Source organism: Patagioenas fasciata, chromosome 3 (genome assembly GCF_037038585.1).
Source record: "Patagioenas fasciata isolate bPatFas1 chromosome 3, bPatFas1.hap1, whole genome shotgun sequence".
NCBI lineage: Eukaryota > Metazoa > Chordata > Aves > Columbiformes > Columbidae > Patagioenas > Patagioenas fasciata.
The window spans coordinates 5,990,609-6,008,056 of record NC_092522.1 but is presented as its reverse complement, the minus strand read 5'-3'; the positions used below and the strand labels follow the sequence as shown (position 1 = coordinate 6,008,056).

The 17,448-nt window shown below is 40.4% G+C and overlaps 1 long non-coding RNA gene across 1 annotated transcript in view; it reads right to left on the bottom strand.

Annotated features, from left to right (window-relative positions):
- Nucleotides 1–17,128, bottom strand: part of LOC139827494 (uncharacterized) — a 91,763-nt gene extending 74,635 nt beyond the window's left edge. The window contains exons 1-2 of the long non-coding RNA XR_011738086.1: nt 16,893–17,128; nt 13,700–13,904 (exon numbers count right to left, since the gene is read on the bottom strand). This is a non-coding gene — a long non-coding RNA (uncharacterized lncRNA). The remainder of the gene's footprint in view (nt 1–13,699; nt 13,905–16,892) is intronic.
- Between the last annotated feature and the right edge of the window lie 320 nt (nt 17,129–17,448).

Genomic DNA, 17,448 nt, shown 5'->3' with positions numbered 1-17,448 from the left:
CTGGAATCATTCACCTGCAGTGCTGAAATCACGGACCTTCCACCAGAGGTGAGCTTGAAGACAGTTCTCTGGGTTGAAAAAATAAACTTGCTTGCTCCTGATACGATTAAATTAGATTTGTTTTTTCCCCTCCATGTCTCTCAATAAGATTTCAATTGGTTGTTGGAGTACTCAAGACAGAAAAATTTGAAGTGAAAAACTTAAAGTAAAAAACAGTTTCTTAGAATGGCTTGGAAATAGAAATAAATATGAAAAATTCATGAAGGTCACATGAGCATGTCTAGACACCCTCTACTATAATAATGAGAAAGCACTCAATAAAATGAAAGGCAACTGATTTAGAGATGACTGAAGGAGAGGCTCTTTTCAACAGTGTATTATTAGCCTGAGGATTTTATGCTACAAAATAGCAAACAGGTCAGCAGTTTAGCTGGCTTCCAAAAAAGCGTGAAAAATACCATAATGCATTGCAAACCAAAACACCTAGAGGGAGTTTTGTATGGGTGCACCCATGCATACGTATTTAATATAACACGTGGAAGAGCAGAAAGCAAGCTCTACACAATAAGAGCCAGGAACACTGTGCAGGCTAGAAAGTTTCTTGAACCATCTTCTGACAAGACTGGAACGGGCCCTGCTAAAAGATACAATACTGAATTAGAAAATCCATACGTCTGTCTGATATGAAGCTTCCAGTCTTTCTGTATCCTTTGTTGCATAATTTCCTTGCTTTGAGATAGTTTTCCTTATTTTTGTATTTCCTTTACAGAATATTAACCTTGAATTCGATTTAACAGTGAGGGGGCAAAGCTTTTTATTCCTACCTCACTTTTGCAACTTATATGATGAGGTCTAGCAAAAGGAAGCTCTGTCTTTGATCCTTTATTTCTGTTTGGTTCACTAACAACCAGTTTCTAATAAAAACTCCAATAGATTTTCAAAGCTTTTAACTTTCTGTGTAACATCTTCCAAACTAAGCATCATCTTCAATCTGAGTTTTTCAGAAAAGACACTACAGGAAGATCCCACCCTGGATTTTTAAATTAATTTTTCTTAAATGAAAAAAATGTTTTTAAAGATAATTTTTTCTTTTTTAAAAAGAAGGTGGATTTGGTAATTAGAAAAACTAGGAGGGAAAAACTCTAAGTGGAATTCATTGCTGCAATGTAATTGTGGCGAAAGACTCAACCAGATTTGAAGGAGGACTTGATTTTATAGAAGCAACAACATTCAGTTACAACAGCTAATGATAAAAAGAAGTATAATGAAAGGGAAAGACGACTTGTTTCAGTTAAAGACTTAACAATACATTGAGCACAAGACCTGATTAAGACAGATTACCTCAGTTTTTTCTTTTTATGAAGTGTTCTGTATAATCACTTCAGGAAAGTTGTACTATCCACTGGTGATATTTTTCTTTTTTCCCCAGCTCCTTTCTTTCATCACACCGCTGAATGGCCTGAAATTCACTGTATTATAGGACTTGTATCATTGTTGTCCAGGTAATATTAGGATATTGTCTCAAAGTTAGGTTGGATCAAATCTCTAGGTGTGCTCTTCTGCTATCAGCCTGCAAAACCAAACCTAGATGAAGACCAACAGTAAGAAGCAAAACTTCTCCATGGTTTATTACGTCCATCAAACATGAGGTGGAGACCAGTTCTTCCCTATATGCCTGAAAGATGCTCCACCATGTTTTTATACTTGTCATAAAGGCAACAGTGAACACCAGAACCTGAACTCAGGATGAGGGGTAGCAATCAAGGGGATGCAATGTACTTGGGGAGGTGAGGATGCAAGATCCTTAAAAACTACCAGGAGAGAAGCACAAACAAATTAGAACATGGTAAACTAATATTCTGAAGAGCAAGTATTCTCATGAATGCTTCCCCCTCTTAAAAAAATGAAAAACCCCATCTTATATTCATTGAAACATGGAACCTCCTTTTAGACACTGTTGATCCACACACAAAATGCACAAGATGTCTTTTTCTCTGTGGAAATTTATGTCTCACCAAGAGTAAATTCAGCGAGCTATGCTGTCCAAAGCACCAATCTTTGATGATACAGAAAGAGGACATGTCTAAAAATCAGCCTTTTTGTAAGGAAGATTTAAAAAAAAAGAGTCGGAGTCACATCTTCTGTAAAATCTTATTGAAGAAAAAACCAAATCCCTTTGAGACTTAAAGCAGAAGCTTCGTAGTTAAAGTTACAGTGCTTTCCAAGGAAAGCTATGGAGATAAAAGGAGTATCACTGTAGAAGAGATAATTTTGTTACTTCATTTGTTTAATTAGAGGTTTAAGCCATGAGGATTAGCTGTGTTCTGGCTTGAAATGTCAAATGTGAAGCTCTTGGGTATTCAGATTTTAGGAATTAGGCCAAAAAAAGTTTCAAATTTGGGGGGTATTTTGACCAAATCTTTAAAGTATCTCTCAAGTTAACTCAAGTGAATGAAATATAATTTTTCATGACTGATTAGAGTGTACATTTGACCATCAGTTGCATCTCACATTCTGCTGCCTACCAGCTGGAACATTAATGAGACTTTTTTTATAACTTCATTACAGCTACCTTGTGGAACAATTTAATCATATAAAACCTTATGATACAGATGCACAAGTAAAATAATACCAGCTGCTGGCTTCTGGTCTTGTCACGCTGCTTTACCTCTTTGCTTCTCGCCACGCACACCCCCACCACATGGGCATCACCTTTGAAGGATGCTATGTGCAGGGACAAGCTGATTTTTTTCATCTTAACAATCAAGATATAGAGTCCCTGAAGGAGCAGTAGACAGATCTTACCAAGGGAGCCTCCTGAGCAAAGAGATTTTCTGATAATGTAGAGATTTTTTTTTTCTCTTGAACAGATAAGTCAATACTGAGATGATAATATTCACCAATCTAACTGTTTGAATGGATTCTCTTTTTCAAAGAAGAACTCTGCAAGGCTCTGGCAAGGGCTGCCTTCTCTAGCCAAAGAGCAGAACAAGCCTTGTCTAAATTAAGCATTTGGATTTTCAGGATAAAATGCTTTAATGTCATCTTTATCATTGGCTCTACAGCAAAACAATGGAAGATGAAGAAGCATTGCAAACAAGTGAGGTGACACAGCTCATCAACATGCAGCACTTCTTACTGTGCAGCACATTCGCAAGTGCCTCAGATTTGAATGGTATCATTTATCTTTATAACCTTTTCTTGCTAGACTGTATTGCATTTCTTTCTTTGTCTGACCTCCAACTCCTCTGCCAGAGGTGGTACAGAAAATATGCAGCAACCATGAGAAGAAGAGCAGAGGCAGAGAGAAATACCAATTTATACCGGAGACTTTGTGACTGATCGCCGAGTAGCATCTCCTCAGAATTAACATAATCTCTGAAAGGTTCCCATATGTTTGAGGCTGCCTGTGTGCATGTATGCTAATCAGCTTCAACTTATAATCAGGATATTAGAACACAACTTTGCTAAGCAAACGGCTAAGAAAATCAGCAAATATTCATCAGTGAGAAGAAAAGAGAGCTTGGAGAGAATAATATGTTTCTCTTCAGCTTCTGGCTGGTCAGCACACAGCCCAGGGAGGGAGAGCCCTTGCAGAGGTACCACTGTGCCCATGGGACCTCTCCCTCATATCCGAGGAGTGTAGCAGCCTAGCTGCAACTCTCCTGTTTCCTCCCAACAACAACCACAAAAAATTACCTGCAATGCTGAATAGATGTTGTCTAGATAAAGTCTTTGTCATGGTTTAACCTGGCAGATAGCTAAACATCACACACAGCTGCTCATTCACTCACCTCCCCAGTAGGACACGGGAGAGAATAAGAATTAAAGTAAGAAAATCTGTGGACTGAGATAAAGACAGTTTGATAAGTGAAACAAAAGCCACGCACACAAGCAAAGCAAAACAAGGGATTCATTTGCTACTCCCCACCAGTAGGCAGGTGCTCAGCCATCTCCAGGAAAGCCAGGCTCCATCATGCGTAACAGTTACTTGGGAAGACAAATGCCATAATTCCAAACATTCTCCCTCATTCTTTCTTCTTACCCTAGCTTTATACAATGAGCATGACATCATATGGGGTGGTATATCCCTTTGGTCAGTCAGGGTCAGCTGTCCCAGCTGAGTCTCCTCCTAACCTTTTGTGCACTCCCCACCTTCTTGTTGGCAGGCTGCTATGAGAAGCTGAAAAGTCCTTGACTGCTTAGCAACAATTAAAACATCAGTCTGTTGTCAGTATTATTCTCATACTAAATCCAAAACACAGCACTATTCCAGCTATTAAGAAGAAAAATAATTCTATCCCAGCCAAAAACAGAGCAGTCCCCTTGCCATGACTGGTGAAGGGATTTTTTTTTTCTTGCAAGTCCCCAAAATGAACCATACAAATAGCCTCACAGAGCAGCAAGGTGCGGAGTGATTCAGCTTTTCTGCACAGCAACAGCAGGTGAATGTGCTTCAGTCCTAACAGGCTGGCATCAACCTGTCTTCTCCCCCTCTAGGCCTGAGGACTTCTTTTTCACAGGACTCCTCCAGCAACCCGAGTACCACAGCCCATTGTGCCATGGGTGTGCAACCACATACATGGAGACCTCTGCATAGGAAAGAGCTGGTGTGGAAGTAGCTAACGAGATACTCATCAAGACCAGATTTTGATAGATATGAAAACCCAAATCAGCCCCAAGCTTCTGTTTCTCAGCATCCAGCTTTAAGGATTGCCTTATTTACAGCTAGAAAAGTTACCTGCAGCAGTATTGCGGTAGAACTAAAGCCTACAGTACCATTTAGCTTCCATTTCAGCTGTTCTATATTGAATAATCCCCTTGGAAATTCAGAGAGCAGCTACTTTGTCTGTTACATGTGTTATATAAAGACAATCAGAACAAGGTATTTGGGCACTGACCTGCTTGATTTTATTTTTCAGCATTCTCTCCTTCCCACCCCCAACATATATTTGTGAAGCGTGAAATACATTCACCCTTCCTGACTGAATTCTATTTTTTTTCAATTCTGACAGAACACTTGAGGTTGGTAAGTGAACTGTGCTAGGCTAGGTCATGTTTTCAAATGAAGAAAAAAACCACAACCCTGCAGTAGATTGATATAATTTTGGTTTCATAGCTGACAATCATTTTTCATCATTGTTTCAAGCATGAAAGATTTAGCAATGGCTGCATAGAACTTCAGTGGCACCAACCTTTGATGTTCTGTCAAGCAGCTTTCCTTTTCTCCCTGTCATACACACTGCAGCCACAAATTACTCCCTGGCAATACTAGGTGAAGGATTATGAAGATTATTAGAAAAAGCTGAGGTTTAAAGAGTTATTAAAAATACCTCTGCATTTCAGCAACATGCGAACAAGCAATTGTATTATTCACAAAAAGCCTGATATTCCCATTTTTATGTGCCACTGATCTTTCTCTCAACTTGATCTCTTTGGCTGGGCATTTTCACCTCAAATTCCAAGTAATCAAACTGTCACAAGCATCGCCTACTAAAAGAAAGCACTGAAACAAACAAAAAAAGAACGTTAGCAATCTGCTTGTGAGCTGCAAACACATGCAAAGAAGCTGAGCAGAGCATGTTTTTCTGAAAAGCCAGTTGTGCTACTTGGAGTGTGAACTCCATGGGGAAAAAGCTACAAGGCAAAATAAAATTAGAATATGGAATTCTATTTTATTTTAAACTTCTGCCTTCACGAATCAATGTACCATCTATTTCACTAATAATGAAACAAAGCAATGCTAAGTACTCCGAATTCAGGACAATTTTTTGTCATGGCTTGAGCTGCATAGGGGTCTCCAGAGGTTTCTTGTGGATGCTAATTTAAATTAAACAGATAAAACGCAACTGACCTGTCACCACAAAAGTTGGTCCTTAGAAACCCACATCTTGTCCAGTAAAGACCTTCACCTAAACAATAAGTACTCTTCCTTTTCCTTTTTGGACTTGGAGTTTTACTTCGTCAACACAGCTCATTGTGTTCTGTATTTTGCTATGACACTGGATCTGCAGATGGATGTACTGTAGACCCCTGGAGCATGCATTCCCCTCACTACTATTGCAGTTTTAGGGTTGCAGGTCTCTCAGACTTTTGCTTCATGACTACAAGTCCCTTTTTCATTGAAACGGGCTTTAGCTGTAAGATGGAGATAACAAAAGTTCTCTAAGCAATTGATCTATCTGAGGTTACACAGGATGGGAGGTTAAAAAATATCAGCATCTTCCTCAGAGCCTTGGAAATTAATAATAGAGATTAAGATGTTTAAATTTGAGAATGATGCATAGGCTCTATTGCAAATATTTTGTCAGAAACTGCCCTTTTTGAATAAGCTCTAATGTAATTTAGGAGGCGCACAGCAGTTTAATGAAAGGATGAGAGAGAAATAAGAGTAACTGTAGTAATAAGGCAAAGATATAAGCTTAGTTGTCTGTACAAGATTTGTAGATGAGTGTTTCATACACATTATCATGTGCAGGCAGATAGGTATTCAGATCCTCAAAAGCTGTGTTTATCCCATGATGATGGGACTGGGTAATTCACTCCAAATGCCTCAAATTTCATTGCTCTCAAAATTTGAAGTGACCTTTTCAGAGACTAGGCAGTGATCAAGCATCCAATCAAACAAATTTTCCCTGTCTTACACCTTAAGAAGTCAATGACACTATAGATGCACCATTTACGTGATTACTTTTTGGTGTGCGAGTACTCTCACTTCTTTCTCAGTATTTAATTATCAAATACCCAAATGAACTCCTCGGGATAAAGCTACAACTCAAATATTATTCACTGAAAAGAGCTGCTGAATAATATTTGACACACAAACCCATTTGTAGATAATTCCCAATCAGCAAAATTCATTGACTAAATTATATGTGGTTAATTATTCACTCATCTCTCACCACACATCTTTCCCGCTCTCCCCTTTGACAAATTCCTAATATGATCAAAATGCTGATCACAGCCCAACAGTTTATATAGCTTCTTGCCTTTATGTCTCCCTTCAAGTTTCTTCCCTCCAGTCCTTTCGTAAGCAAACCCTTCTGGTTCAGTAATTTGGCGAACCAGTGAAATTTTTACTTGCAATTATATAACTGCTGCAAGGCACTCCAGTCAGCAGGAATGCCATCCAGGAGATTCGGAGCCATAAAAATGCATAAACAGCCACTGTTCCCTACCATAGGACTTACATTGGTTATGCAGTCCGTAGTTCTAAACACTTTGATTTATTAGAGTGAGAAGCAATGTGAAAACACTGTCAGGCTTCTGGAGCCACTGAGATATTAGACTGCTCCGTTCATGCACATCATGCCTGTGAAAAGCACAGGAATCTGGTAGGCTATAAATTAGAAGATCCTGGAGGTGTGGTGTGGGAGGAGGAATCATGAGGGTAAACTTAGCTTGTGATTAGCTTTAAATCCTGAGAAACATGAAACAGACTCTGGCTGTTTCATAATTTATGCCTTCCCTTTCCCACCGTTCCTTTATCTGGAACTTTCCAGCAGAAGTGCTGACCCACACTCCTGCTGCTCCTGGCTTGCAGCCACTTGGGCCAGCAGGATCTGCCTGTTCTGTTGACCTGTTTTCGCCATGTCTTCTTTGGAAACCACTTATTAAGGTCTCAGACATGATGTGTTTTTAATTCTGCTGTGAAGGCTTTACTTACAGAAGGTGCTGTGTTGGCTAACAAGGCCTCCACCCAGCTGCAGCCCTCTATCACTCTCTATTCTTCCCCTCACAGCTCCTGTAATCTTTTTGAGGGATCTCTTTTAGCTAAGAGAAATGAGCTCTTTTCCCACTCAGTTTGCACAGTGCCTAGTTTATACTATTAATTAATATCTATTAAATGGTAAACAGCAACATAATTCATGCTGCACAGATTTCTAAACCTGAATTAGACTTCAGACTACAGTGACAATTTGTATTAGATCCCATGATCCAATGTAGACTATTTTCAGTCCTGAGCCAGTCCCATAACTTACATCACATCTGATATCCTACTTCTGGAGTACAAGATTCTGTATGATATTATGTATTGCACTCAACTCTAACCCTGTTTGGAGGTGATCTTCCTCTGCATTGCTTCTTTGCAAATAGCCTGAGAAGAACTAGCCCTCATTTTTGGTCACATCCTGCACACAAGCAAAGAACCCCTGAAATTCCCTGCTTTCCCGTGGACACCTTTGCAGGCTTCAGAGCCAGGTGTTACAGACTTTCTTTCAGCTTACCAGAACTCAGTGGTGAACCCAGCTGGGCCTCTTCCAGTAGGACTGAAAACTAACAATACCAAAAAAGCCAAACCAAAGTCAGAATTAAGCACTAGGATGCTCTGCTACACGAGCTGCTTATATAAGCTTCTAGAACAAGGCAGGCTTCAAAAAACAAAACAAAAACTACAAGCAAAATTAACAAAAAAACCCCTGTATCAGTAGAACAACTTTTAACCTCATTTCCTTCCAACTTTTTTTAGAGGTTTCTACAGCAAATATTATGAACTATTTAACCCTTCTTACTGTAATTCTTTACACAAATAACAGGTATCTTCAGCTCCTGAGACAAAAGGGACCTTTTCAACAGAGTACACTGGACTAGACCTCCTTACGGGAGAGTTGTCCTTTTAAGGCATTTCCTAGGGCTCATTCCTGGCTTGATGAGGGAAGAGAAGGAAGGTGAGCCTGCAATTTTGTGAGGGACAATTGACAGCAGCCCTTAACTAGTCATTTTGCAGCTAACACTCTGTGAGGCAGCTCTCTTCCACATGGTAAATAGGCACATTCACTTTTCTCACATCCCATTCCTAATGCTTTCAACCAGTCCTAAGTAGATAAGCAACCAGCTTCTGTCTTTGGATACCAGCCCAGTTCTCCTTGACTTCACCAGCACGTGTGCACTGAGGAAAGGTTTTTAGCTCAGTATTGTATTTATACTACATGCCAGTCATTAAAACAGCCACCAGTTCCTGCTTCACGAGCAAAGATATAAATTCCAGGTCATTACATAAACTGACTTTATAGTGCATTTACAGAGGCCATTAACTCAGCTACAGCCCTCTGCTCACTCTTCAGAGGAGGAACAGGGACAGCATCTTCCAAAAACGCAATGCTTTACTCTTCTCTCCTGCAGAGGTGGTGGTACAAACCAGGAGAAACATTACACACCTCACTCACTGCCTGGTTCCCAGAGGGAACTTGACCTCAATTCTGTGGCACACCAGGAAAAATTTGAGATCTTGCAGCTGATCCAACTAGCATGAAAGGGTAAGAGAGCATCTTCCTGTGACTAAGACTGTGCTATACAGCAGAATCATTTTCAGGACTTTCTCAGATGTCTTGTGCCTCATTTCTCCATCTGTAAAACAGGGCTAATAATTCTCTCTCACACATAGGTGAAAATAAGATAAAGGATGCTAAAAAATTAAGCATAGCCCATAAAAACATGACAAGTTTAATTCAGTATAAACTGGCAGCAACTTTAAAGTTTCAAAGGCAACTCAATTCACGTTTTTTTAGTGCTGTTTCAAAACATTAATGTCTACTCTGCTACTGCAGTTTGTTTGCAAATCCACAGCTGTCAAACAGAAATCATTAGGGGAAGGGGGGAGAAGTTGGAGTTTCTGTAAGAAGTGATCAGGAGCAAATTAATTCACGTTGGTTATGAATTTTGCATCAGTAGATTTCAGTGCAAATCCAATTGTAGTAAACAGTTTATATTTCCCCTGTAGCTATTGTTTAGAGGTACCTTTGGATGCATACTGACCTCCCTGAATTGCTTTATAGGCCATTCATGCTGCAGAGATATTCCTTGCAGCTGATACCCCAGGGCTGGTATCTTCAGGCTAAAAGCTGACACTGTGAAGATCTCATCTATACCAGCTCAGTGGAGCTGTGCTGATTGATAGCTGAGGGTCAGATTTGTAATTAAACAGTAAAAAGAATTGGCTTCTGGAAAACAGTTCTGGGATGAAGGTGGAGTTTTCTATGAACTGGAAAATTCTGAAACCAGACAAGAGAATTTTCTGTGTAGGGTAACAGCCTGTAAGAAGTATCTGCTTTCATCACCTAACCAGTTGCAACTCATTGCCTGCACAGTGGTGCCAACAACCTGATCATAGTGTGATTCTATAGATGAAATCAGCAAATTATTTCAAGCTGAAATTAAAAGAAATTAAATCTAGGTCATTTACCTAATCCAGTTACAGCACAGCTCCAGAAACAATTCATGAGCACAGCCAAGGGAACAGGAGTGTATGAACATCCCTGCAACTATGGAGATTGTCTTTGTGGAAAAAAAACACTTTTAGTGGCTTTCCCAGCAACCTGTCCTCACTGAAATCATCCTCACCTGCTACCACCAAAAAGCAATTGTTGAGAGCCCTTTGCCTAGCAGCAATCAGGTTTGGGTTTTGTTTTGTTTTTTTTAAAAAAGGCATGGAGGCCCTCCTCATGACACTCAGTCTTCAGGTCTGCATGTCCATCATTAATAGCCAATAAAAAATTTCTTCCAGAAATTCTTTGTGCCATTTCCAGTGTCCCTTGTACTGCTGGTTGGTGGCATGCCAAAGATCTCTTCTTGACAGAGCTTTAAATAATGCAGACACACAAGTAGTTAACAACTCACTCCAACTTGGATTTGACACTTTCCTTCAAGATTAAATAGTGAGTTGTCTGTCTCTGCAAGTCACCTAACTTCAAAGCTCCGTGTCTTAGCTAAAAGAAACAAATTGCTTCCCCAGTGACCCCTCTTAAGGGAGTAACACAGGATAAACCTGTGATATTTGCATTAATTCATCTTTAAACATAAAACTGAATAGATTCAGTTTCTTTAATGTATTTTCACATTATTTAAATAGACTTGTATTAAAAGCCAGTAACATGTTTGCTTTGGGGATATTTTGCATTTATATTTACCTTTTAGCTGGCAGTTCATTTTATGGGACTATCTGTTGGAACTAAAGCAGTTGAAGATTACAAAGATTTTAGAAAGGATTCACATCAGAGGCCACTTTCATCCTGATTTTCAGTAATGCTACTTTTCTCAGTTTAGTGACATTTAAGGATATTGGAAATCATTCAGTGATAGAGCACACCAGCGATTTCAGCTGCCTGAGGAAAGTGAGGCTTTACCATGCTTGTCCTGATACCCACTGCCTATAGAGCAGATTTGATCAGCAGATACCAAAGCACTTTGCAGTGGCGCTCGATTTCATCCCTCCCATTTTTGCAGAGGGGAAACAGAGATACAGACGAGTGAAGGCAACAGCACTGAAGGCCAGCAGAAGAAGGGTTAATTCTTTTCTTGTGCTCACAAAACCCACCATAGTCTACAAAGTGCTCACTCACTGTGCCCTCTCCAGTTCCATCAAAGTACTTTGGGACCTTTATTAGTGGATTCCTGTGCTACCCAGTAAAATGCTGTCAATGGAAGGACATGAGATGTGACTCAATTCTGGATGGAAGAGCATATGTATGAGCAAATCTGTAAGACTGTCTAAGTTCAGACATCCAAAGTAAAGAAAAACCTTTATGGGCTCAGCTGCCAGCTCCTCTTCAGGTCAAAAAGCCTCCAGGCAGTCTCGCCTAGGACTGCTGTCCTGAGAAAACAGAGCTGTTGTGCTGTTTTCATTGCTGATCTAACTCACAGCAGCAATACTGAGCATCACACAGTGTCAGCGATCACACCCGACTGCCCAAACAGCTGCATTGCTCCCAGCCTTTATCTTGTGATTAGCTGCAAGAAATTAGCTATCACTTAGAAACCAGAATGACTCACATTGCATTGTTTGGGACGAGTATTTATGCAAAAATTCTCTTAATGCAGGCATGAAATTCTGTATTTTTTTAATTATGTTCACAACTGAATATTATGAAGTGCTGGGGGGGTAAAAAAAAACCAAAACACCTTGACCACTAGGTAAACGCTTTTGAGCTCTTGACTGGCTTTAAGATTTACTGTTTAGCCACTCCAATTCCTATCATGTATAAATGTTTCCTATATTAACAGGAGAAGAGTGATTTATGGGCAGTGAATGGGAAACAGGACATCAATTTAATGGGGCCATTTGGGGTTAGCACAAAATGACAGAACAGCAGGAAGCGGTTAAAAGCTTCCCCCTCAGCAATCAAAGCCATGCAATTTTGAGCCTTTTCCTCCAATCAAGTAGTGTATTGATGAGAAACCAGTTCTGATAATGACCTGTGAAAGACCTCATTCTGGCCTTCTGGAGTAATTCATTTCTCTAACTATGGTGTCCTAACAGGAGCTCAGCAAAAGCACGTCATCTACACAATCACTTGAACAGCATGACAAATTGCAGAAAGCAAGGGTAGGAGATTTCTTTTCCCTTAATTTGGCTGTCTTTTTTCCTTTGAAGGGTCCTGATCTTGGCCTGACTGTTCAGATATTGCTTTTTCTATGCATATCTTCCTCACTACTACCTGTCCCAGATCACTGAAATTATGGATAGACTATCCTTACTAATTCATCAGTTCTACTGTAACCTAATGTGCTGGTTCCTTCCTGTGTTGCATATTTTCAAATTTCATTCTGTAAGCCTTTCTCCCAGATCAAGACACATTTCATTCCAAGCTCTAGTTCAATTAATTTCACTTTTTTGGCAGCACTGAAAAGAAACTCTCCTTACAAAGGCAGATATGGAGTACTGAATGCCAACTTTCCTAGGTGGGAAACAGTAGGTGTTTTCTCTCAGACCTTGAGAGCCTTGTTTCATTACATGAAATCCACCTTCAACCAGTGACAAGAATCTTGTCAGGGCAGACTGAGTTACTGGAAAATGCCAGGAAGGAATCAGAACACAGAATCTTTCAGCTGATTGTACTGACCATTCCATAACTCCCTTTCAGAGCTGCAGTTTTCAGTTTCAAGCCTCTTGCCCTTTTCCAGTACCCCAGAGCTAGTGATATACATGATCACTGTGACTTCTCTGTTGGGGAGTTCTGCTTGTAAAATGGGAACAAAAATGACTGCCATGAGCTGGTAGGAACCCCAACTTTTAAACGCCTCATGCTACACTTCAGTGATTTCTCCAGCTCCTAATATCAGCTCAGAAATGCCATGAAATGTCAGTATGAACTCACTCTGTCAGTTCATATTTGTTCAAAACATTGGCAGGCTTTATACCAGATCTGGGATCATCCATCCCCCCTACAGCTAGCAGAAAGGTGACACAGAAATCACAGAACTTCCAAGGGCCATCCTGCGTGTCCCAGTTAATTCACCAGAAAAGCATCATGTTGAGCCCATGCCTCATTCACATCAAATTGGTACGAGTAGTTGATAAGCAAACAGAGCGCCCTGCTACTGCCATCCTTGGAAACACACTGGGGGTGCAGGGAAAGCTTCCTCTCCCGGCTACGTCTCGGACTCCTGTTCTTTACCACCTTATTACAAGCCAACAAAACCCGAGGGGTGAAGGAGAGCACCTCATATGACAATTAGAGGTTATATTTGAAAATTATTTTCCTAAGCAGGGTCTGCCAGCCTGCTCATGCCCCGACACTGAGGAGAAAAAACAGCTTATGCAGCATATATTGTAAAGAAAATACAATATGAAGCATGGAGAACAAAGGCAAAAATATGTATGGGCTTTATCCTAAGGCAGCAAAACAACTACTCCCTTTGTAGGGTCTAGGACAGTCTCAAGCATAAGCAACTTTAATAGTTGTCATGGCTGTATTCTTACCTTCTGTTGATTTGGCTCCCGCAATGCCTCAAGAGTTCTCCTGAAGCCAGTTTACTGTCTATTGTCTGTGCCTGATGAGAGCTCTTATTTCTGATTAGATATTTTTCCTCTGCATTCCAGATCTCTCACCTTCATTTCTCTCCCTCAGCATCACTTCTCCCTAAGTGCTAAAGGTGTCTGATGCGAATACCACTACTAGCATGCCCTGGTGGGTAGGAAAAAAAAGAATATGTCACACCTTAGCTTAAGACTGCAATCAACAAGCGATATCTTCACATCTGGATGTGCCTTCTTTGTGCTACCCCCATGCTGTGGAAGTTCTGCAGGATTTAGTATTTCTAAGCTAAATACAGTTTCTTGTTCTTTTAATCATATAAAGTCCTGCTACAGAAACAAGCCAGATATGGCAAGCTCCAGATCTCCATTAATTTATTTTATTGGGTCACAACTTCCTAAGAATAAGGCATTAGAGAAGAAAGCAGATGTTTCCATGTATGCTTCTGAGGTAGACATGAGTCCTGTCCCCAACCACCTCCTCTGAGCCCACTGGGGCTGTTGACTTTGTAAAGACAGGTGCATGAATTAGCCTTTGCAGAATCACAATCCTTAGACCTAACAAAAAAAGTGAATTAATGCTCATTTTGCCTTTTTAAGCACAACGAGCAGTTGGCTATAGAAAGTGAAGCTAAGGAACACTGAAATACATACATACACACACATATGTAAGAATTATCCTACCCCCTCTTGCCATCGTAGTTCAGTGTTCAGCACATCCAGGAGAGCTTGCAAGGAGCTCACCGAAGTGCTGGGATGTCCCACCCTCACTCAGCCAGTCCTTTCCACCAGGTGCTCCCAGTCCCCTCAGCCTAGGCACAAAGAGAATCACTGGGCTTCCATCATGTGGACTAGGAATAGGCAGTTCAGGGTAGAGGAGAGCTGGAGCCCCTCTCAGAATAACAAACAAAAAGGCAAAATGGAATTGACAGTTGTGAAAAATCACAATCACATGCCATTCAGCAGCCCAGCTACAACCTTGCACTGAGAGCATTATGATACAGGATGCCAGCTCTTTCGGCTCATGAAATCAGCTTATTCACAATAGCCCTGCATCCAGGAGCTCCCACTGCTGCCTTCATGCAGTGGTCCCCCAGTGCATTTTATGCCCTCTAATTCTACATGGCTGAATTGTTACACATGATGTTCAGCACATGGTTGTGGTCAGTGTAAGTCAAAACAAGGTGTTTTCCCCTCAGGGAAGTAGGAATCTTTCCTCTTTACCTACCCACAGCACCACAACCGAAGGTATCTCCCCACGCAAGCCTGTGTTTGCTGTTAGGCTAAAACCAGCCATGGTTATTTTTGAAATGCTGACACTCCCCAAGCAGTACTTAATTTAACTGTGAAGAGTCTTTAAAACGAGATCTTGAAAATTGCAGTTGCTAGTATCTCTTCAAACGTAAACCCCACTGGAGCAGGATGGAGGATCCCTGAAGGCCAAGTATGTTATCTTTGTCTATAGCAAACAATTAGAAAGCTGATTTTAAAATGCTACAATTAAAGGCTTAATATACATGCATTTCTGATGCTATCCAGATCTTGGCAGACTTCAGAAAGTTCTTTCAAAATACCAGCACCTTAAAGCAAAATAGCTGTTTTTATTTTTCCTTCACGCTGAATAGACCATGGGCAATTTACACGTACCTTCTAATCTCAAAATATATTTTATCCTTGCTATGTATCTTATGTGCTATGAATTCCATACAGAGATTGTAAAAATCTACATAAAACCTCATACAGATTTACTGTTCTGCTTACAGATTCATAGCTGAAGATTAAGCATACTAGTAGAAAAGCTTGGGGGTAGTCATATAAAATCTGATGAGCAGGAGTTCTGTAAGATTTAATAGAAAGGTTTCTACCTGTATTTTAGATAATCAGATTACAGTGGGATTTCAAAATTAATTTCCCTTTCTTGGGCAGCTTTATGTTGTGTTTTGGGAATAATCACACAAATTGAACACCGCAAATGAAAATCCTGGGTTTATTGAGGTCACCAGGGTAACTCCTACTGATTTCAATTGGGCCAGGGCCTCACTTTATGGGGAAGTCTTGGGGAGAAAATAAATTCAGACTTCTGGAAATGAAACAGCTTGCCAAAAACCGCTTTTTAAATTTTATTTTGAATATGGCCACACCGCCATGTGAAAAAGCAGCTCCTTTCATTGACCTTAGTAAATCAGCAGGTATTCCTCCTCCCACTGACTGCTTGCAAGTGTGGTAGAATAGGCTGGTTTAAAATCTGCTGCTTTTCACAGTGACCAAATACTGTCCATAGGCTCTCTCACCCCTGTGCCAGGATCTCAGCTTCCACTGAGTGCTGAGCTTGGGAGGTCTGAAAAGACCCTCCTGTTTACAGCAGTCCTAGTCAGGGCTCTTTTAGGCCATTAAGGCTTGGAGGATAAGTAGTCTTGCCTGTCAGAGGTCAAGAAATCTTGAGTTCCTAGACCTGAGAGCTAAGCACTCACAAGGAGTCTGCTTTAGATGGGACATGGCCTTCATGACAGGCAGTGGCTGTCAGCTCCTGAGGAGTTTCCAACTGAATGGGACCAGAGAGTCCTCCTCCACAAAGCAGGATTTTACCTGTGAAACAACCAAATTCAGCATTTGGAGTCATCTTCCTCCCAAACCCAGAAACATCCTATTTCCTTCCACTTCAAACTCCTTTTTTTCTGGTGTAAACACACACACGCTTCTCTGCAACACTGAACACAGTGCAAGAGACTGACACAAACTCTATCTAACATGAATTTCCAAAGCAAGTGTCCTAGCACTTCTGCCAGATTTCAGTCAGAAACAGAGAATCTCTTTGGATGAGACAAGTCACCCTTTATTCATCTTGTCCACTTAGCTCTTACCCATTTGTCAGAGAAACCGAGGCTGCTAGCAGCACTCATCTCCTGTAACGCACCTAGGGACACTACTGCTGTTGTGGTCCTTGCTGCACCAAATCACACCTGTATCTACCACACATTTAGGAGTTGGTATCACTAGAAGAGAACAAGGCATAGGACAGTTCCTGTTTGAAGCCAGCTTCAAACTAATGAGAAGCACTAGACACATAAGGGAATTTAGATCAAGAATGTAGCAGCGTAGTACCAAGTATTGCAGTAAGAATTCTACAAAAATAACTTACCAAAACTGACAAGCTTGATGCCTGTAAATACGCTTTAATCATAATTTCGGATCAAGTCCGAAGGTATTGTTTCTGCTGGGGAAGACTTCCTCAATTTAATTTCCATGTCTCTCTACCACACTATGGAGTATTTCTTATCATTAGCTAGCAATATCTGAAAGGTCTTGGAGATAGACATCATGGAAGTGGGGCATCAGCTTCACTGACCATAAAAGTATTTAAAATGAAGGTTCAAATCTCCTAGAAGAAAATTATTAAGTAAGAAAATAGTCAGAATTTTGAATAATATTATGTAATTAACTTTTCAGCAGAGAACAACCTCTTGCCACTAACCATGTCCTTTATTCTGCTGTATCAGAAAATGAAAATCATGGCCTTTCCCATGCCAGCTGTCTTTCAGAATAAACATGAGACCTTCCCCCTTCATCTCCACATACTTAATAATATTAATAGAACATTAAAATATTAATGCTAGTAGACAAGGTCTTTCACAAAGCACATAAATGAATTAATTCACTCTAGCTCATTAGCTTAACCGTCAACCTTTTTACAATGT